The sequence below is a fragment of the Monodon monoceros genome, unplaced genomic scaffold, assembly GCF_005190385.1.
Source record: "Monodon monoceros isolate NGI ecotype Baffin Bay Population unplaced genomic scaffold, NGI_Narwhal_1 Super_Scaffold_2, whole genome shotgun sequence".
NCBI lineage: Eukaryota > Metazoa > Chordata > Mammalia > Artiodactyla > Monodontidae > Monodon > Monodon monoceros.
Window position 1 is genome coordinate 71,399,256 of NW_021703776.1, and position 24,407 is coordinate 71,423,662.

At 34.7% G+C, this 24,407-nt stretch overlaps 1 pseudogene; it reads left to right on the forward strand.

The window, feature by feature from the left end:
- The window catches only part of LOC114901361, a 44,303-nt pseudogene extending 21,928 nt beyond the window's left edge, over window positions 1-22,375 (forward strand).
- Window positions 22,376-24,407: the final 2,032 nt, after the last annotated feature.

Consider the following 24,407-nt stretch of genomic DNA (forward strand, 5'->3'; position numbering starts at 1 on the left):
ACAACCTTGCAAACACTCGTCTTTTGTAGGTGTTTTTGTTTTGTTTTGTTTTTATAATAGCCATTCTAACAGGTGTAAGATGGTATCTCATTGGAGACTCATTTGTATTTCTCTGATGATTAATGATGTTGAGCATCTTTTCTGTTGGCCATTTGTATATCTTCTTTGAAGAAACATATATGGATCTCCTTTGTCCATTTTTAATCAGTTTTTCTTTTTTGCTCTTGGGTTGTATGAGTACTTTATATTACTAAACCCTTATCAGATACAAGACTTGGAAATATTTTCTCCCATTCTGTAGGTTGCTTTTTCATTTTGTTTCTTTTGCTATACAGAAGCTTTTAAGTTTGATGTAGTCCCACATAATAGATGTTCAGTCAGTAGAAGCTATTATTGTATATTGCTTGACTATTTCATTTCTGCATGTGTTTCCTTCTGTCCCTAACCAGGTCCAAGGCTGCTATGAGAAAAGGACAGTGATGGTCATATGACTTCACTTAAGTGTACATGGAGTTCCGTTACCTATGAACTGATTTGGAACCTTGCTTTGTTAATCAGAAGAGACAAAAACAAACTATAAACTGATCAACTGAATGACTGATTGATAACTTGCCTGATGTAGTTGCACTTATTTTTACTTTTATTGCCTGTGCTTTTGGTGTTATATCCAAGAAATAATTTCCAAGGCCAATGTCAATAAGCTCTTTCTTCCCCTGTGTTTTCCTCCAAAAGTTTTACAGTTTCAGATCTTACATTTAAATCTTTAATTAATTTTGAGTTGATTTTTATATATGGGGTAAGATAAGGGTCCAATTTCATTCTTTTCCAAGCAGATATCCACTTTTCCCAGCACCGTTTGTTGAAGAGACCGTCTGTTCCTCATGTGTTGTCATGTGATTAATACACGCCTTTTGAATCAGATCTCAAAATCCACAGAGAACAAATCGACATGACAGCCTTAGAAATGAGTCTTAGTATAATTCAGCTCTACAAATTGTTACCACAAAAGTTTCTACATTCTCTTACTCTTTCAGGAAGTAAAAGTTAGGATACTCCTGAAAACTCTATTTTCAAAAGACTATTGCAACTTAAAGAGTCATTTTAGTGTTTAAGCTTCCAAACATTAATTGATACACTCATCTTTGATTTTCTTTTTCCCTTTCCCTTATTGTCCACAAGTAATTTATCAGCAACTCCTTCTATGCCACTTCAAAAATCTATCCTGGAGTCCTTCTTCTTCTGTCACCTAAACAACTGTAGTAGCTCTCTGGTCTCCCTGCATTCACTATCGCCTCTTCTGCTCTACATGCAGCGGGAGGAATCTTTTGGAAATAAAAATCAACCATGATCATTTCCGTTCCACTGACTACACTTGTGTTAAAATACAGCCAAAGGTCTCAACTTATTTAATGCCCACAACAGAAAGATCAAATCTCACTAAAATTCTTAATAGTCCCTGCTCTTTTTGACTCCTTATTATTACGTGGCTCCTTTTCTGTCTGACCCACAGCTCCACTAAACTAACTTCTCATAGGGCTCAACGCCAGTACTCCTTCTTCTGAGAAAGATTTTACTTGCTTCTCCAACAAAGAACATAACTTCCCCCGCCCCCAATATATTGGTAGCACAGTGCCGAATGTGTTCCTCTATCATAACATTTGTTATACTAAATTGAACTTTTCTATTTGGGTGCCTCTCTCCCACATAGAATATGCTAATTTTGAGGACTGGCACTGAGTTGTATTCACAGGCTTGTATTCTGAGACTGACAGAGTATTTGGCATTCTAGACCCTTAATAAAATTAGTTGAATGAATGAATGAAACATTCCCTGAGGCAGGAGCCATTGTATTACATTTAATTCAGTAGAATTATAACATCTAAACTGAAGACCTAGTTATATTACCTTGAGAAAGAAACTTTGGTTCTCAGTTTAATCACTTAAAAAAAAAATGGGAAACACCATTTCCATCACATCCCTCATAAAGTTAAGTGGTTAAATAAGATATTTATAGAAAATTAAGTGCCTACTGCTTAGCAAACCTTCAATAAATGTTTGCTTCACATTGTTTCCTTCTCCATTTCTAACTGAACTCCCCTATTTAAAACTACACTTTCAATTAACTTATTAAAGAAGAATGGAACCTCTCATGAGATGATCTTTAAGAAGACAACAGAGAAACTGAGAAAAATATATTTAGTATTTAGTCTAAACTATGTTTAGACTATGACATGTTTGTGACTTTTTTCTTCCCATACATTTTACATCAAATAAGTCTCATTTGTCCACATGTTCACAATGATTGTGGCACTCAAACAATTCTGTTTTCTTAAAATGCCTTAGTATTTACTAAAAAATGGAAGGTAGGGACATTTCACTTGGCCATTTGAAATCTGAATAGCTCAAGGTTATAGGAATCTGTGAGTTAACAGGATGAGGTTTGTGGTTTAGCAGGCAGCTTTCTAACATACTGTCATAAATGAACTGAATGAAATACTACTGGCTGTCTTCTAAGGAAAAATAATCTTTCAGCTTGTAGTTATAATTTCCAAAAAGTTACAGACTTCTAAATATCCTATACATTAATGTGTAAAGGTTATATGGGAAACCATGTGAAGTAATCATTCCCATGAAGAAAATCCATGTATATTTATGTGATAGTTTAAAGAAAATGACCCTACATTTTATGTGGGCAAGTGAAGACGATAAGGGAATTATTTTCATAAATAAGTGAAATGTATAGCATCTACAGAAACAGGATAATATCAAAACTACACTCTCAAAATCAGTCACTATAAAAAGTTATAAAAAAAAAGTTATATTTGATTAACCAATGCCCGATCTGGAAGTCTACTTTTCTAAATCTGTATACGATTTGCAAGATGTTTCAGGATTTGCAGTGCTATAAATCTTAATGTATATGCATTTAACAAAAAAATCGCACAAAATACACACCAGGTCTATGAAAGAGTATTTAATGGCATTGCTTTTCTTGGTTTTCCATGCAGGCTTTACAATCACATATTAATCCAGATTCCTTAAGCACTGTTTCTTAAAATTGGAATGGATGTACAGAATATGGAAAACAGATTAGTTTATTCAGTAATAAGTAGGTTATTTGATCCTGGCAGATTAGCCATAGTATGATCCTACCGCAAAGTTTTCCCCCCACCTTTCCAACCGTCACCATTTCCATTTAGAAGGAATGTAGAATTAGGCAAAGCCACAAGTGAAGCACTCCCTGTAGATTCTTACTCTTCCTAAGCCTTCAGCAAAATCTTCTCTGGAATCAGAAGGTAAATGAAATTAAGAAGCAATAATATATGGCTTGACTTGGGTTTTTTTTTTTCTTTGATCTGGAAGACACAACTACTCTGTCGGATAACTGTGTGATACAAATCAAACCTAGTGTGTTCCCCATTTGAAGCCTAAAACCAGTGCTTTAGAACAAACATCAACAATGTTTTCCTTTTAATTCTGATACCAGTTTATTCACGACACTTTGAGATTCAATTCTGAAGTGATAAAGTCTGATATGCCAATTTGACATCAGAAGATAACATCTATTATTTTTTAAATGTTGTAATTTTGACTCAGGTAAGTTTTCCAATGTATTTAAGAGTTGACCTTTATCATGATTTTTTTTTTCAAAAGCAAAAAAAGAAAATATCACAAAAATAGAAAATAAAGCTAGCCTTCATAAAGCAGAGCATGGACTTTTCAAACAGCAATTCTCTCTCTTTCCTATGAACATCAATGACATTGCAAACCAGACATGTAACAAAAAAGAGAAATACAATATACCCTGAAAGTGGAAAACAAGGTCAGAGGTGAGGCTTTAGCTAAAAGACTTTCTTTAGGCAACAGAGACAGCAAATCAAGCTTATTCTTTTTTCTGTTCGAATCCTCATAAAAAAAGCCATAATACTTCAGGTTTTTATTTTTCCTTCCATGAAGTGCTATGTTAACACTTTCCTGCATTGTTATTTCCAAACATATTATGCATAAACCAGCACTGAAAAAGACTTAATTTTTTAAAAAGGAAGGAAAGAAAGAAGAAGAGAGGGCAAGAGAGCTAACAGGCGGGAGATGGGACAGAAGAGGGAAAGGGAGGGAGACAGAGGGGAAAAGATAAGGAAAGGAGAGTGAGGGAGGCAGGTAGAGAGATACAGAGAGGAAGAAGAAAAGAAAACGGAAGGGAAGAGAAATTGGAGGGATGGAGAGACATGTTTTATTCAATGTGGTATATCTGATTTGGGTAAGCAAATTAATAAAGAAATCTAACACTATTAACAGAGAAATCTAAAAGTGTTTCATGGCATGAGGATACGTTAAATAAGTCTACCAGGTATGAGACCAGATTTCTGTATTTCTTATACTTTATCTACTTTATGATTTCCAAATTTATTTATTTTTGTCCCTTTTATTAGATAACTCTTATAAACGGACATCTACCAGATTCCTCACTATGATTTTTATTTGTTTATCCTTCTGAAGTATTCAACTCCTGGTGACTTCTACTTCCCTTAATGTATTTGTTATTTGTTCCTCTTTGCCTTATCGCTTTCTCTTCCTAAGTTTAAAACATCATCTTATCATAGGGACACATGTAGTATTATTGTTTTTTTTTTTAAGTCTGTTCCTAAAGAATGGACCAAAAGCAAAGTGGAGCCATTAGAATAATCATCTATTTCAATGCCCTAAACTGGCTTATTCAAAGCTCACGGGCAGAGGATAGACTGTTGTTTTACAAAAATAAATGTACTTATTTATAATCAGTAACTGTTTAAACACTTTACAATTTATCAAAACTAATACAGAGAGAATATAAAGAATTTTGTATCAAAACTCATACAGAGAGAACATAAAGAATTTTGTCTTTGATCTGGTAGTCTATTAAATGATGAATTATTTCAACCATTCGTTATTATTCATTTATGCAATTGCATTTGAATTTCACTTATTTTATCCTATCCTAAAACATCCTTAGCCAATAACAAAGGTGTCTATCGTGTAGTATAAATCTTGGTGGTGAGATTATATTTATAAGTGTATCTAAGAAACAGAGTGAAGGGATTGTGACTAAATTCATAGTAGGGGGAGGGGAATAAATGGTTCTATTTGTAAAGAAGAGGGGCACAGAGCACTGTACAACAATTCTCCCTGAAACATTTGAAAATTGATCTCAGTTTGAGCTGAAGTCCTTACCAGCCTCACCTCAACAAAGTGCCCAAATGACTTTTTAAAAGGGTACAGCACAAACCAGGGGAGAATGAGGGAAAGGGCAGGTTTGAAACTTACAGTGTTTCTATAATCAATACTCTGCTCCTGAACAAAAGTGTAAAGAGGTGCACAAATGTGCTAAACTGCATTTCAAAAATGACATCGTAATTGCTGGCACTGCCCAGCCTACCCTGGCCTCAGCATTGCCAGGTTTTAAATTTATTTCAAACTGTTCTTCCAAAGCCTGCCTAATTTTTTTTTGTCCAAATAGCAGCAACTCGCAGTTAGTGAACAAAGCTTCAGGATTTTTTTTACTTACAGCTAAATTTAACTTTACCCATCCAATAAAAAAGAAATAAGGGAGCCTTTATTATCTCCCTGGATTTCTGAGTATGATACCACATCATAGAGAAGTGGTTATTAGAGACAATGGCCTACCAAGGTGAAGTTTGTAATAAAGCCTATTATGTGGTTTCACCATTGACACTAATGGAATGTAACAGTGATTTAGAATGATTTAATGGTTCCCAGGTTGTGCTCTAATAGTGCTCTTTATATTATGATGTATATCACAAAACCTAATGTGGCTGTTGTGATATATTGATAGTATTCATGCTGTTTCATTTTTTTAGAGGAATTTAAAAAACTGTCAAAGAGGAAAATTAATAGCTGCAACTGCTTTATTTTCAAGGGTTCTGTTTTTTAAATGTATGTGCATAAATTTCCATTTGGTGCCACTCTTAGGCTAATAAATTCATTTGCATTTTCATTCTGAGGTAATAAAGAAGTATGCATGTGTATACGTTTGTGTGTGTATTTATGCATGTGTGTATATACATATATATTTGTGTTTGAAATCCGACTTGGAGAAGACTGCACTGTCATTTCATATGTTTACAAAATGGTTCTATTAGATTAAAATGTACCTGAAGGAATAGTACAGGAGAAATCATAGTTTTATGGTGTAAGATAAAATTATTTACTTTCAACTGTGAAGCAGAAGGCTAGGATTTTAGTACTAGTTCACTAAAAAACAAAAACAAAATCCCTTGGGTAGCTGGCATGTGAGCTCTTAGATTTCTGAGTAAAAGGAGAATAGAATTAGTCTAAAAGGAGAACTGACGCGGCAACGATGCTCCTTAGAGCTTGTAAGCATCACAACAATGCCTGATCTTTTATGGAGGCATATTTTGAACTCAAATAGAAGGTGAACAGCATTGCAAAATTTAAGCCTCTTATTGTCGAAAGTTGTCAAACTGGAGAGTTGTAGATAAAACCTAAAAAGAGGGAGGGTTTTCAAGAGCTTCCATGTTCCATCTCTCAAACATTTTGATCACTACTTCTTATCTGCTCAGTTTGTTCTTTCTTTGGAATGTCCTACTTTCCCCATTTCCACGTAGCATTCTTTTCTTAAGAAATCTAAAAGACTTTCTATAAATCCTACTTAATTTATGAAATCGTCTTCCTCCTTTCCAGCCCACAGCAATTTTCATGGCTCTGACCTCCCTTTATAGTCAGTTAATATGCAGTTCATCTGCTGTTATATTTCAAGTAAACACATGATAAGCATTCGGCACATACCTTCTAGTTATTTGATAGATTGATGTGATTGCATACAACTTCACCCAATTCTACTGCTATCCAACCAGACCATGCCTTCTTGTGGAAAAGAAGGCTACCATATTGGTTGGATATGAGGCCTTCAGATATTGGATTACTTCAATAAAAAATAACAACTTGATCATGATAAGAGCTTTTTTATTTGAGGAAAAATACTCCTAAATTCTATAGTTAATTTATTACAAACTTGTACCACATAGAAAAAATATTACTTTTAATATTTACTTGAGGTACATAATTTTCTTTATGTTACTGTTGGTATTGCATCTTAAATGTAATCAGAGATATATCTGAATAAATATATATAACTTTTACCTTGAATCCCTCTCTCCACCTGTATAAAGATCACTAGCATACATCATATGCACATGGGTATACGTATGCTTATACATGTAAGTAGACTTCTGGTGGGTCCAGAGAATTAATTATAAGAGAAACAGTGCATTTTCATTTAATACATACAGGGCAACATATTTATACAAATGTACGTATTAACTTCAGGGCATTTTTAAACTATAACATTTGTAAAGTATATGACATTCAGTAATGAGCTAGTTATTAAATTAGCCTATTTAAATCTTTTCATTTGAAACCTAGTGGCTTATGTATCCAATTGGCCATCTTAAGCTCTCTTTGCCGAAGCTGGCAAATTAGAAAAAGTAAATAGAAGAGGAATGAGAAGAAAATTTGAGTAAATGAAAATACATCTTATTCTTGGCTTGGGGACACTCAATACTGCAAAGAGGCCAATTTTCCCAACAATTAATGTATAATGTAAATTTAATATTACACAAATTTTGGTGAGAAGTCAACAAATGATATTAAAGTTCATCCAGAAAGCAGCCGCATAGCACAGGGAGATCAGCTCGATGCTTTGTGACCACCTAGAGGGGTGGGATAGGGAGGGTGGGAGGGAGGGAGACGCAAGAGGGAAGAGATATGGGAACATATGTATATGTATAACTGATTCACTTTGTTAAAAAGCAGAAACTAGCACACCACTGTAAAGCAATTATACTCCAATAAAGGTATAAAAAATAAATAAATTATTTAATAAAGTTCATCCAAAATGTTAAGGTAAAAAATCTAAAACATTTTGAAAGGAAAAAGAAACTATTATTAAAACACATTAAAAAAAACAAATTTAATTATAACAGCTCATAATTAAGTTCTGGAATAGACAGAAAGTTCTAACCAAGTGGGAAGTCCAGAAATAAATTCAAGTGTATATTGGAATTTAGTGAATGACAAAGTTGACAATTTAAATCAGTAGAGAATAGTGTATTAATTGAGAAATAGTATTTGGACAACTAGCTAGCCATTTAGGGATAAAAAAGGAACAATAAATGCTTCTGGGTTTATTTTACTCCAAAATAACCCCCCTAGATCAAAGATTTAACTGTAAAATTTGAAACCATAAGAGATCTAGAAGAGATCATTAGTTACTTAAAAAAATAATAATTTGTGGTGCTTTGAGTAGAGAAGGCCATCCTAAATATAGACAAAACCCTAAAACCATGAAGAAAGAAGATTGATAAATTTGGCCACATAAAAACAAAAACCTTTGTGTGGCTAAAGATAGGATAAGCCAAATCAAAGGGCAAACTAAAGGAAATATTTGCCATAGACAAAAATCTTAGTAAATTTGTAAGAATCCTTAAGAAATCAGTAAAATAATCAATCCAATAAAAAAAAAAGATCAAAGACAGCAGTAAATATCACACAAAAAATGGCAAAAATGGTTAAAAGAAAAAAAACAACAAGCACAGAACGATGCTCAAAGTCAGCCATAACGAAAGAAAAGCATCACGGTAATAATGTGATTTTTTGTTTGTTTGTTTGCACTTAAAGTTTGATAGTTCCCAGTGCTGTTAAGGGTGTGAGGGAATATGCATTCTATACTGTTGATGATATAAGTGCAATTTTTTAAGGCAACTTGCAAAATCTACTGATATTACCCAATAAACATTAAAATGTGCTTATATTCATTGGTAACCATGGAAATACAAATTAAAACAACAATGTGATACTGTTACATGCACCAAAGAATGACTAAAATTAATAAGACTTCAACAACACAAATCTCTACTAAGATATAAAACAGCAGGAACTCTCTTATACTGTTAGTGAAGAAATACATTGGTACAATCTGTTTGAAAAACTGGCATCATTTTGTCATTTTGAAGATATGCCTGATTTATGACCCTAATTCAACTCCTAATTATACACACAACCAAAAAACCTGCACACACTGTGTTTAAAACAGCATGATTTGTAATATTCCCAAACTAGAAACCCAAATGTTCATCTGCTGTAGAACGGATAAATTAGTCAAGTGGTATTCATAAAATAGATAACAACAACGACAATGACTCAATTACTGAAGTATACAACTACAATGAAGAACCTATCCAATATAATGTTAAGTGAAAGAAGCCAGATACAAAAGTGATTCCATGTATATAAAGACCAAACAAAATTTAACTTTAAAGTTAGAAGTCAGAAAAGTGGTTACCTTTGGAAAAGAGGAAGGAAAAAAGATGGAAGTAGCAATTGTCAAAGGTCCAAAGGATGTTGTTGGTTTGCTGCCAATTTTGTATTTGTTGACCTGCCTGGTGACTACTCAGATGCTCACTTGTGATCACTCTTTGAGCTATATATTTATGTTTTGTGCAAATGATCTGAATGGGTGTTATACTTTACAGTAAAAGGTTTAAAAAACAAGAAAGGGCAGGTTAAAGGGAAAGAATAAAGAGATGTTCATAATTTTTAAGGCTCAAAAAAACCTCTGTAGGTTGCCATAATGGCCCTTAATAATAATAGTAGCTTCTAAGCCAGCAGCTTTAGAAATGTAAATATAGATATAACTGGTTAGTAGACTAATCATCCATTGATTTTAACCTGTTGGTACAATTCTGCCATTAAATATGGAATTATGAAAGTCACAGAAAATAATACTTTTTTCATACACACAAGTATTCTGCCTTCTTATCCTCATGCTTTAATTAAAAGTATGGGAAAAAGCCTGATAAATATAAATAGGCTAAACATTTTGATGGCTAACAAGTTTATGGCTTTTTACAACTTTGTAAATTGGTGGGATTATCTTCATTCTCTGGGAGTTGTTCTAGATCTGAAGAAAATTCCAGGCCTGAGAAGAATAAAGACATTCTGTGCACCCATTTAACCAATTCAATGTTTATTAAACTCCCAGTATATTCTGATTACCATAAGAAATAAGACATAGTTTTTGACCTCATGGACACAGAGATGAATTTAATAAGAGATGAGCCCACATAAAGATCACTTTGCATACACTGCATGGCATGGTTACCTTCAGTCTTACCTTTCCTTAAAATGAAAAACAGAATTTCAATTTGGAAAAGAATAAGGTGACTTTCCTCAAATGGGGGGAATTAGGCCATCATGGCTCCTGTTATGGAAAAGATGCAGTCTTGCTGGGAGAGAGTGGCCCCTGAGCCAGAAAGAACTTGTTTCAAATATAGTCACTGAGTTTGCAACACGGTGACTTTCCCGAGCCTCAGTAAGGACAGCTTAACGAATGAAAGTATCTCACAATCCTGTGTCCATTCATTGGAGTTATATAGACTGACTGGCCACCTATAGGTGCTTAATAATTTTAGTTACCTTCTCCTGTTTCAACTGTTTGCTATAGTCACTTGACTAGTGTCTTACTTCCCATATTGGTCTGTAAGCTTTTTGAAATTAGGGATCATATCTTATTCTTCTTTATACCCCTTATAGAGCTTGGCATAATGCCATGTGCAGAGCTGAAATTTCACATTTGCTGAAGGAATGAAATTTTTTCAACCACATACTGACTATGAGAAATGAAGATATGTGCCCTTAATTCTGCTGAAGCTAAAGGAGAACCTACTCAATGAACCCAAACCGAATGATGCTTTACTCACATTCACTCTAGAGAAAACTAAATGTGTATTTAACAACTGTCATGAGGTTGTTATACAAAAAATAAATAAATAAAAAGGGACTATTGCTTTGTGTAAGGAGATGGTAGGAAGAAATAAGTTTCAACTCATTGAAGAAGCTTGTAATACAATGGTTAGCTATAAAGACTGACTTTTTGTTGTCCTTGTATTATCAAGTTATTACTTGAGAGTCATATTGCTTTTTGCAGATACACGTGATGCTGAATTTTAGAATTTTATATAAAATATAGCCTCTGGGGCTTCCCTGGTGGCGCAGTGGTTGAGAGTCCGATGCAGGGGACACGGGTTTGTGCCCCGGTCCGGGAGGGTCCCACATGCCGCGGGGCGGCTGGGCCCGTGGGCCATGGCTGCTAAGCCTGCACGTCCGGAGCCTGTGCTCCGCAACGGGAGAGGCCACAACAGTGAGAGGCCCACGTACCGCAAAAAAAAAAAAAAAATAGCCTCCCCCGAAACAGCTTAGCTACTTGATGCCAGGATGTAGAAGGAGTAGATAAATTAATGCCAAGGTCCTTTAAAGTCCTACGATTCTTTGACCTATTTGGTTTTCCCTTCTATCTCTCCTCTTAGGAAAGCTCTGAAAACTTTAAACATAAAATTAGACAACTAGCAAAAGAACTCTAAAGCTGTTCAACTATTCCTCTTATACTAGAATGGTACATCATAATGAAGCGTATCAATGTTCTAGGTGACAAAGGTCATATATATATGATAGGTAATAATCACACCATTGTGTGTTAATAGCACACCTATCCCATCCTACTGTATTTGAACTTTCCATGAAAACAATAGCCTGTGGTGAAACAGCTTGTCGTGGATACTAATGAAAAATTACCCGATGGGATTCCTCCTGCATTCATTCTGCCCCTGAGGTCTGGAAAGTCACTGAACACAAAAGTGAGATTTTCCTCTATCTCTTATATTCTGCCAAAAATTGTACACAAATTCAGAATATCTCAAGTGGCAAAAGTGGGTAATGTGCAGAATGGTTTTTAGAATACAACCACACATTGATTAATTACAGTGCTGAATGGAAAGAGGACAGGTTGACGGAGGGGGAAAGTCAGTTGTTTTTGACACCAAAGTTATTTCAAGCCTACAAGCAAACAGATGTTCACTTTTGTTTCTAATTTTGTATAGCACCTTGCCAGTGGTGAACTGGGCAGATTCCTACAGAATAAAAACAGGCAAAATGCCTCCCCTATGTAACCTTAATGTTCTCTAAAAATAATAGTGTATTCTCATCACTGGAGCTTTCTGTTTCCAAAGATTCTATACAGTAGGTTTGGAAAAGTAAATGAGGGAATGACTAAGAAATACAAAGACTTTTTGTAAGATAATAAAATAGGATTTGAATATTATCCCATTTTGATTTTTCAACTTTAGAGTCTCTCTCTATATGGGTCAATTTCTAGTGCCTTAATTAGCAAAATAAAAATAACAAAAAATGGCAATTTCCTACACTTTCTCTTAGGTTCTTTTTTTTTTTTTTCGATTGCAGCCTGTAGCAATAATTATATTTTACAAATGCAAAATACCTCATTTAAAATGCAAGCTTCCCAGAAGTTGGCCAACTCTTACGTGCTCAAAGTGGCAGAAACAAGCAAATCATTTTCTCTGACATCTTCCCGTTAAAACTCCTTTTGGCACATGCACTGAATATGAATCAGCCACCATGTAAATACATTTCTGCGTCAATATTTTTTATTGTAAAATATTTTGCCCATTGGAGTAAAAGAAGAACAAGGGTTCACAAATCAGATTACTAGCTGATTAGCACATTTCTAATTTATACCTTGCACAGATAGCCTTTAAGCCACAGTTCACCTCTTATTTTGTGCGTGTGTGTGTACATATATATAATATATATATATATATGTATATATTAGCTGGAAACAATTCATCAAGTAAGTTATCCCCTTTCCTTTCAAATCCACTTGTATTACTAAAAGATTGAGTAAAGACCTCTAGGGACCACGGGCAATTTTTGACATGGGTCTCAACAGATTAAACTGTGCGGGGACAATATAGAATACACTGGAGCAATAACATTATCACATCACAGGCTGATTGAGAGGCATTTCCTTGCATTTCTGTCCTTTTACCATAAGCCAATAGTAGCCACAGGCACTTGACTGGAGAGCCTGGAGGATTGACAGGCCTGGCAGTCATTACACGCTGGATTGAATACTAGATTACTCCAAAGTGGCTGAGGGTCAGGGATCAGTGTGTTCCCTTTTGGCACTAAATGACTTTAATATCCTTACTGTATTAGTCAATTACTTTAAAGCTGCTGCTCTCTGAGCTCTCTCTGCCCCCCTGCAGTTTACTGTGGACATCTGAATTGCTCCCATACTTAACCCGCACATCTGCTTTTAGCTGTCAAAAGAACAGTGCTATCAGTGGAGCTATTGACAATATGAAAAGAACTGAGATACTTGCTGGAGGTGTCAAGTGCCTCTTTCTTTTGGCTGCTTAGTTTAAAAAAATAAAAAAAACTTAATAACTCAGTTACAAAGGTGGTCTTCAAAGAAAAGGAACTCAGAGTCTTTTAATCTATTGGCATGTAAAGTGACCAATAGGAAAGAAAATGGTGGAGTTGATTTTCTTTTTTACTACTCACTTCCATAAATTATGCATCTTCTATGTAGGTTTTTATGAAGTTTTGTGAACAAACACTTTGAATGTAACTGTGAAAGAGTGTGCACCTGAGTGAGGACCTGTATCAAAGTCTTTATTTCATTTCACGATGGTTCCAGTGACAGTGGAGAATTATACTGCACTTCTCAATTTATTGGTGCAACACAGTGAAGAATTTTATATCATAGCCACTGAATTTTTAAAAGGTCTGGTGTGGCTTGGTGTTAAACCAACATATCGAAATTAAATATGCGCTAACCTGATTTTAAATTTAAAACTACTTGAAAGTCGTGCCTTCAGTGTTTCAGAAAAAAGTGATATGATTCCCACACAAGAGGACATCTGTTGAGCGGGCCCTGACTTTCATGTGTTTGCATGTGGGTATAGAGTCTGTTTGCTTGTGAGTGTCAGTGAGAGCATGTGTAAGTCACAGCACTACAATGATAGTAAGGAGATCACAAATTTCTAAAAGATTCTTAAGAGCTATTTCACATAGAAGATTTTTTAAATGGACAGATACTTAAAGAAGGGTTAACACATTGCCATTAGCTTACTTATACCATAACCTGGGAAAACCACTGATTTCCTACTTTAAGGCCTCCTTTCAATGAGACTATCTGATTATTTGAATGAAAAGTACTCAGCTGTTTTGCTAAGTTTCCATTACTGATTTTGACTTTTGTGTATACTAAAATATATATAGATATAAGCAATTCTTCACAGCATAAAATTTAAGTAAAAGCCTAATTTTTCTAAAATAATGACTAAATAAACAAACACAACAGAAAATTTTTCACTTGTTTCTAAAAATTTGAACCCATAAGCTGTGCTTTCAGGAACCATCCATCTCTCCTGCTTAGAAAAGATTCTTCTCAGTTATGAAAACATACCACAAAACACAATGTCAGCAGAAACATAATATAACCAACCCAAGTCAAAAATAGTAAAGAAATTACAAGTTTAGATTGTTATCAAGTCAGTAGAGAAGACAGCTTTTGTCATCAGAGTGGCACTTTTAAGGTGATTTAAAGGGGAAATGGCATGAAATTATAAGATTTGAGAACCATTCTGTATTATTTGCTAAATATAAAGATTTTGACTCAATTGTTGAAAATGACATCAGCCTGATCCTAAAGATTTAAAATATACCTTTAATACAGGACAGTTTCCAAATCTTATCATTTCAAGCCATTTTCCTTTAATTAAAATGTTGGGTTTTTTTCATTAGTCTAGTTTTTATGAGTGTAGATCATATAATTAAATATGGAATAAACTACATATACTTGGGACTTTAAAAGCTGATATGATTCATACCACAGGAAAGACAGACATACCAGAAGACAATATTATATATTTCCTTTCAGTGGACATCTATTAAAAATACAAATATTACTGCCTTGGGAAATTAATTTCAGGATTTTGCTCATTTAAAATGTAGTCAGCAAAGTACCTTTAAAAACTTAATACCTCTTGGCAATCATGCATCATTAGCACTTTCCATTCAGTTATATTTTGTTGTGTTTTGGGAATTGAGTATTCTAGGGAAGAAAGGTAGCCTGACGAGAAAGTGATTGAGTCAGCCCCCTTTATAGCTGGGATGACAGAAGGTGAAGAACTGTAGCTGCAGCTGACAACTTCTTTAAAATGAGTCACTTATAAATATTTACAATTCATAATTCAACAATAAGTCTATGGGTAGCACATAAACAGAAGTATCTGATGGTTTGTTTGGAATCCTGATCATTACTATTTTGATAGGAGTGTGTTTCTATTAGGAAGTGGTTTTTTTTTTTTACCAGTTCATATGGAAAAGTCTAGTCTTTCCTCTATGTCTCATCATTATTTCTAATAGATAACTTCCCCTTGCAGTTTACTTACCACATTTTATTTCTGTAAGAAACATACTTTGCATTTAAAAAAGGTTAACTTCCTCTTCCATTCTGTCATGATGTTTAGGTGGATACATTTAAATTATATTTCCTCTAGAATATACATTATAAACTAAATGGAGTAATTTTTTACAACACCATACACTAGTTATCTTTTAAACACAAGAATGACTATCATTGCAAAGTCTGCAAAGTAAAATACTGAGTTATCTTATGAAATACAAAAATCTACAACAATCTGTTAGTATAGCATCTAATTTTCATTTTCACAGATTTCATTAATGTTTCCCTAATTTAACAAGGAGGATTTAAGTGACCAATAGGGTTGTCGGGTGTATACTTCTTTCTTTCTGACCTAGTGAGTAATGAGGCAGACAATCCCCCGACCCATTATGCCTTCAAGTGTAGAGTGGGAGTGCAGTTAACTTTCAAAAGATAGAAAAAGGTACATATTGTTTATGACAGTGAAAAAGAAAAGATGTAGAATTATAATCTATGTGTTTTAACATCTTTCTCAGTAATTACATAGGAAATTAAGGGCCACGGTCTTTGAGTTTCCCCTCAGTTGCAGTACAAAATGTGAATATTTCATATTCACATGTGCAGTAAATCATTCAATATTTTCTGATTTTAGAAAGAACGTTAACAATTTCTGAAACAGAATATAGTCACTAGAGAGTAACTGGTTTTAAGCAGTGACAAGTTTACTTTATAAGTAGCATAAATAAGGGTGAGAGAGGTTTTTGATAATGTGATCTTTTCTTTAACCATGTCTGAATGCTTCCTGATTTTCTTATGAAAATGTGCACACGTGTGTATATGTGTGCATGTTTAGTAATTCTGGTATAAAGAACTGACAGTTGTTTAGGGAAGTATCATTAGAATCATTTAAAATGTCTATTTCCCTTTGAATTGCTTCATACATCAACAATTAAAAGAAAACTCTACAGAATCTGCTTGTCATGGTTCATACTTCAGTATGTAAACAACTCACTGACTGTCTTTGCATGAGAGTAGGGCTCATAATTTTCAGTCTGAAAATGACATATACAAATAAAGGAACTAAAGCATGGAAAGTAACATGTTTTGGTCTTGTGACTAATGGTAACCTCGCGCTATTGAATTACTGAACTGTGTCTGAGAACTAATGAGAAAATTTTCCCAGGGGAATCTTTATCCAGTGCACTTGGAGAGCACCTCAGGGACCTATTCTGAGTCTGTCACCTTCCCCGTCTCATTGACACTCCACTTCTTTACCACCATTACACTGTGCAACCATTTCACTTCACACCTCACGATTAGAATATTAAAAGGAGAGAATACTACACGACTTGTTCCAGATAGCAGAGTTGTTTTTGACACTTAGAATAGAAATTGTCACAAGAATATCAGAAAGACATGAGAGTCTCCAACTGAGTAGAACATTCTAAAGCTTAAAGCTATTTTATTTCGTAGCTAATGAAAACTTTCAAGAAACCTCTTAATGGCACATAATCCATTTACTCAGAGTTATTTAAGGGCTGCATAATTTTAACCAAAAAGGATAACTGAACTTTCAAAGTTACAAAAAATGATTCTGCCATAGAAATATAGCTTGGGTCGTTATTATACTGATCTTTTGTTGGTTATTGCTGTTTGATCGTATATATACTTGGATAGAAGGTATGGCCCTAGATAGAGGGTGGCATTCTTATACTGGTCAGTGGTTAAGATTAGCACTGTTACCACAGAGGTCTTACTGTAGTGAATAAGGACAATGTTATTACTTCTAGAATAGTGACATGCCTAACAGGATACTCCTAGTTTCTGACACAAAGGAACAAAGAAGATGGAAAGATAAGACTGTTTAAGAAGGTATTCCACTATTACAATGCTTTATATATGTATATATATTTTTTACATATATAAACATTTATAAGTATCTGTTTTATCAAGAAATTATTAATTAAGGAATTCTCTTATGAAAACTGGGAACTATTTTTTATCAGAAGCAAAATCCCTGCCACTAAAAAGACAAAACTGATGTTGATCTCTTATTTTATCCTTTCTAAAACTGTGAATACTGCCTCTGTGGTTAGGCTTTACTACATGCCTATAGCAGAATAAACATTGTTATTTCCATTGCTGATGCCAGGCTATTAAATTAAGAGCATTACACATTCATGTAAAAGACTGTCCCATGCACATTTAGGGTTGGAATTTATTAATTCTCCAATAACCTTAGCAGTTATCTGTATATTTTGCAAAATATACTTTGCACAATAAACTCCCCTTACTAATAATATTATTGCTACGTTTGCATTTGCCTCAAATTAGACAACCTCCACTCTTCTTAACAAATGGTTAAATTCATATGCTCCATGGCCAAATGTAGACAAATATTACTGAAGATAAAATTCTACAGAATAATAAACTTCCACAGCCATTCTCCTTCCATAACAAAGTATCATTTTTATTATATAGCTTTAGATGTTTCATTACTGGAGCTTGTTTGAGCTAGAAAAAAAACATAGTCCTGGTTTGGTCATTTAGGTTTTCACTATGAATATGCATGCTGGGATTTGGTACTTTAAAAATTTTCATTCCTGTATTGACCTGGTATATTGGTATTTCCCTTTCAGAACCTTACTGCAGACCACAGGGGATTAAAGCAAATTTTAAATTTTAAAGCAAATTTCCTTCCAGATACATCCAGAAAGATTTATCACTCTGACAAAAGTAGGATTGAAAAATTTCAAGTTCAGGGGACAGTGGAAAGTTTAAAGGCTTGAAATCCATTTGTAATGGTGGGATTTGGGATGAAATTATCTATGAACTATCCATCTTGAGGTAAGTTTATCAGTCCAGTATACTAAGTCCAGGGAAAAGAAAGAGATAAATTAGACGTGAGTCCTGGTGTCACTCATGCTTTCAGTGTTCATTAAGCATCTATGTTTTTACTTCTTCAGATCCATTTTATATCATATGCTAGGATGAGAGCTCATCTTATCCTTCTGTCTCACGGACCTTTCTACCCATTGTAAAAAGACATAAAAACTAAATTTTGTCTCTTTCCCTCGGATATGAATTCTAAAAAGTTATTCTTTTGATATGTAATGTAGGTCTGTTACTGTGTCTGTTAATTTAATGTGATACAAGTCAAGAAAACCAGAAAGCTCTAATTTCTGTTATAATATTTGTATTTAAGTACTCAAGTATTAAAGTGGTATTTTCCCAGCGAGTTTAGAATGCTTTTCCACACAGGTATCTTGAGCTTAAGTAGATGAAACCTTGTGACTCTTGAGTGGTAATGATTCAAAATATAATTCACATGAGGCAGTTAAACACACACTCATAATAAGCCTACATGAGCCATCCCGTTACAAGGGTTTTCTTCATTTTCTAGGCCAGAGTCACAGAATAACTTCAAACTTTGTTCCAGAGATGAAATCAAAAGTCCACCTCACATACATGAAAAGAGCATCTCTATGGATTTAAACCAAGACCCGATTATTCGGGAGCAGTTTATTTGGCTTGTGGCTAAGTCAAAGTTTGCTACTTCTGGGCATGTTTGACTATAGGGAACTCACCCTCATCCCTTAGCCTGTTCTGAAGGATGTGAAAAACACACAACTTCATTTTTACTCATGTGGTTTTGAATGGGCACTTTAGAAGTGTGAAAAAAAAAAAAAATAAGAAAGTTTTGCATGTGCAGGGATTTGGGGATTTATTCTCTTTCTTCTCTTTTCCATTTCTTTTTCCCCTTGATAGGATTTCTGGTCTTTAAGCATCTGTAAGGTCTCTGTTTCATTCTTTCAAACCAATCCCTGATATATGGGTGGGGAGATGGGGGATATGGGAAACAGGAAATGTATTTCTATCCATAGGACAGCTTAGAACCTAGGGGACCACAGGTCACCACCCTGGGCAGAACACTTCAGCAGAAAGTGTTTCAACACAGCTTGGGCCGACATACAATGGCAGCATTCAATGGATGCGTGCTTTTTGATGGCAGTCATCCATCGAGGTACACAACTCCATCCTGGCACATTGCTCTTTCATGCATACGCTCTTAAAGCCTACTGTTTTTCTTTTTAACTTGTTGTACCTGAATCTCCCCCAGTCCATTTACTACTTAAGTTTTTAATTTTGGTATTAAACTAGTCACACAAATGAGACTTTCTGACAACCAACAAAAGAAGAGATGCGCTCATCTCACCCAAGACCCAGATCATGTCAGAAAAACTGCTCTCTTCAAAGGCAACAGAGTGATAGAAAGCCATTGCTATGGAGCTCAGTAGAATCAATTCAGCATAACTGCAAAATGGTTTCTACAAAGGATAAAAATATGGGCCAGTAGAAAAGGTGTGAGAAAACTTTAAAAACTCTTTTGACCCAGGACTGAATTCATGCAAAATGAGCCAAATTGAACTTAATTTATCAATCAGTTCAATTCACAGTAAGATAATATCATAAAAAGGGAGGGTCAGGCTTTTCATTGCTAAATTTCTACTTTAGTATGTTTGGTATTTTATTTTCAGTGTCAAAGAACCTAGCTGACAGTTTGAATCAATTTATTTCAGCAAATATTATAAATTGATACCTGTTTTATATTTCTGTTGTTTTGATAATCCATGGCTGAACTGATTTCCCCACATAATACTCATAACTTTAAAGTGTCATTTGAGAACAGAGGGATTTTATTTTCTCATGATCTTATGCAGTTGAAGAAAAAATTCTTTGAGGTATTTTGGGAGAGATTTCCTTTGGGCTATGTCTATACAGTGTCTAAATAAATAGTGAAAAGTTGAAAAGTTCAGTCAATTCCCTTTGTTATTGGCTCTCTAGACACCAAATAAGAGTGTAGCTCAAAATGGTATCTAACTTGTTCAATTAAAGTAACCTGTCATTTCAGTCCAATTAGTCAAAACCTTTGTGCACATTGTGGAAGTCTTTGCTACTCAGAGACTGTAGCAAATTTCCACATAGTTAGAGCCTACGTATGAAATTTAAGCACTACGGCATAGGCCTCAGTGTAGTCTTTTTCCCTGTCTGATTTTTCTAGGAGTTTTCTCCATAAACTCCTAATACAAAATACAAAAAATGCAGAGTAACTGGATATTTTTCTCCACTAGTTTTCCATGGAAGTCTGAATTTTGGGCTCCTTTTTCTATTCAGATCACCAAATATTTCAAAGCTAGTTGCAGAGAAAAGTAGATAAATGAGAGCGAATCTGCTTACAAGGAGCTTTGCATCTGCCTCCAACAGACAACAAATACCTTGATGAAGGAAATTAAGCCAAACAGAGGTGCAAGCAATATTCTGAGAAAAGTACAAGGAGAATGAGGAAAAGAGTGTATGGAAGAATGAGCAGTAGAGCCCAGATTTAAGGGATGAGACTTGAAATTTAGGGGAAGGGCATTTAGACTAAAGAAACAAGAGCAAAATATTAACTTAGATGAGCAAGTGAGTGAGTGTGCTTGTGTCCTAGTGTAGACTGTGTGGAGAGATACTGCGAATATTTCAGAGCCTCAAGGGAGACAATGCATAAAATGATTATATCTGAAGTTATTTACCATAGGCTCTGAAGCAAGATATTTTGTAATCTTTTATTGTCAACAAGAATTCCAAGTTTAGAGCTAGCAGTGTGTGGCTAGTCGATTTAATTTCACTCTCAGGTATAGTGAAGTATTTGTCTGCTGTACATCACTCACTGGGAAGTCAAACTGATTCAAATGATGGTGAAAAAATTGTAAGTGCCATAGCTACAAAAAAATACCTGTGCTAAAACTTGGTTGTTTTATACCTAAATAAAAGGGAGAAAAATTTATATTCCACCAAATATAGGTATAGATGCATTACCCATTATTCTTCTTGACAGTAAGGATCAGAAAATGGATTTTCTACAGCTAAGGACTTTAGAGAGGAATCATTAAAGGTTCTTATTACTAGTCCCAAAGTGTTTTCCAGCTCTCTGTGGCTCTGCTGGTGTTCTGGGACCATTTTGCTGGACACACTGAAAGCACGCTTCAGCAGTGCAAAGGCACAGTGCTTCCTGAATTCAGCCCATCTTCTGGGATTCAACAAGGAGAACCAAGGCAACTAATTTCAATCTTGGAACATCAGCTAAATTGTGAAGTCTTTGTTTATATGATTCTGGGCATGTAGTCATAGATGGAGATGAAATTGAATCCTTCTCAAAAAGTCCATCAAAGCATTGCTTTCATCTATGTGTGTTGCTTTGTTGAGAAGTTTCCAACCACAAGGATACTATAAGCATTCTTTGCCAAAATTTTTGGGGAAGTAGCATCCAGGTCACGGGATTCAATGCTAAATTAATACTGAAGTTCCTCAAATTTATCGTAATTGTTTTTAGGTTTCAAGTTGGCATTCTCTGGAATCCTCAATGAATCAGAGGTCTCTACTGATGGGGTTCCAAAATACACTGTAGAAACATCTCGTCCTCCCGAGAGAGTATACAAACTGTCCATGTGATCTGGTGATCCAGTTTTATGATAAGACTGGAAGACAGTGCTACAGCAGGACAGAGAGTTGAATACACCCTCCAGAGAATACCAGAAGTTTATATGTGCTCTCTCATCTTGCAAACCAGGATTTGGAGTGGATCAATTACAAGATGATAATCTAGAAACTTACTGGCAGTCAGATGGCTCCCAGCCTCATTTAGTGAACATCCAATTCAGAAGAAAAACAACAGTGAAGACATTATGTATTTATGCAGACTACAAATCTGATGAAAGCTATACTCCAAGCAAGATCTCAGTCAGAGTAGGAAATAATTTTCACAATCTTCAAGAAATTTGGCAACCTGAATTGGTGCAACCAAGTGGCTGGATTCACCTTCCCTTAACTGATAATCATAAGAAGCCAACTCGTACATTCATGATACAGATTGCTGTTCTAGCCAATCATCAGAATGGAAGAGATACCCACATGAGACAAATTAAAATATACACACCCGTGGAAGAGAGCTCCATTAGTAAATTTCCTACATGTACAACTATTGATTTCATGATGTATCGCTCAATAAGGTGACCTTGAAATAGAACAAGTCATTAAACATATCTTTATCTTGTCAGTAAATATTAAATCTGGTATCTTTATTGAAAAATGCATCAATTATTTTGCAATTTTTTAATGCATTGAAAAGTATTTTATTGTAACTTTAATAAATAACTTTTGGGTCAAAAAAAAGTTTATACGTGCTGGCTCTCACTTTTCCTTTTTTGTTTTTTTTTAATTTTATGTTTTGTATATGTAATTTTTTTGGTAATGACTTAATTGAGAGCTTGGGTATGCACATATAACAAACTTAAATTTGATTTTTAGAAATCACTTTTCTTAAAAGATATTTAACCATCTGCCCTAAGGAATTTCCCACTTGCCTCTTTCCACAGGCTCCAATCTCCAACCATGGCACTTCCCTCCTCATTTTCTTCTTTGTTTTCTTCACAATTTTTCCTATCTTCTCTCATATCATATATATTCCCTTCAACACTGTCATATTCTTAAATAGAGAAGTCAAAAGAACTTTGTGTTTTGCTGTCCCAATCTAAATAATACTTAAGGTCTTCTTATTCCTTTTTTTTTCCTTTTTTCAGCTTTACTGAGGTGCAACTGACAAAAAATTATATATATTTAAGGTGTACAATGTGACGTACACACACACACATTATTTCACATAGTTACCTTTTCTTTCCTTTCATTCCCCCACTCTCCTCCCCTCTGACAACCACTTATTTGTTCTCTGTATCTATGGGTCTGTTTCTGTATTGTTATGCTTGTTCATTTGTTTTTTTTTTTTTTTTTTTTTTTTTTAGATTCCACATACAAGTGATATCATACAGTATTTGCCTTTCTCTCTCTGAGTTATTTCACTGAGCATAATGCCCTTTAGGTCCATCTGTGTTGTCACAAATTCTCATTCTCTTCAAATAGGTCCTTCAAACTCCTTTCCTATTAAGACAGACGTCAAATATGTTTTGGTGATTTAGCTCAAAAAGAACTCTAAAAGTAGGTACCATTTTGGAAATTTTTAAGTTTTCATTTGAAGCTTCTCATAATTTTAATAAGCTTAAGTAGTTGTAAATTATGCAATTTCTAGCATGTTCTAAACATCACACTGTAAATAAAGCTTAAAACAATTTAAACTTAGAATAATTTATATTAAAAGTAAATTAAGAGAAGCATGTTGGGAATGGTGGAAAAGGACTTCTGAAAAATCTGCTCTGCCACAGAAGAAATGAGACCACTGGCAAAAATTATCAAAATCAACTTTTTCAGAATCTTGGAAATTTAACCAAAGACTTGCAATAATCCAAGGAGAACTTATCAAGAAAAATGACTGAATCTCAGTATGAACAGTAAGCTTTGTGTCATTTAAATTTCCTCTATTCCTATCCCTCTCTTCCCTGGTCCACAGCATGCTTGAAAACCAATAGCCTCACAACTATGATGGCTATAAAAATTAGCAACCTAGTAGCCACTGGAAGAGACAGATGGGTTTGGAGATCCCCAAAAGCCCCATTCCCAGAGAAATATTGCCATTTGGAAGCTCCCTGAAAAACTCCATTCTTAGGGTTTGCCTTCATTTGATCAAACTCAAAGCTTGCCCTGTGTGAGCAGCCATACTCCTAGAGCATTTGTTGAAAATAATCAGTGGCAATTATTCAACATCAAAGCAGCCTAAGGTGGAGTACTAGTCAGTGCTAAATAAGAGGCTGACTAAAAATCTTAAAAGGAATATCTGGGGAATGATATTTCCATAAGTAGTGCTGTAAAGCTCTGATATATTCTTGAGAATCTAGAATGCCAAGCACACATGCAGAACTGTGCACATTTCAAGGAAAAGCTGAAAACACCCTAATCGCCCACTTCTACCAGAACTTGAGGCTCTCCCCAGGCAGGAATAGAAGGCTAAGGCAGGGTTACAGAGTTCCTGTTGGAGCAGTGATGCATGGCTTCCAATACACAGAGAACCACTTGGCAAAGGTTGGGAGATTTATTAATTCAAGATACATAAGGTAATCTCTGTTCCATCATTAATTGACCACTAAGCTTAATGAGC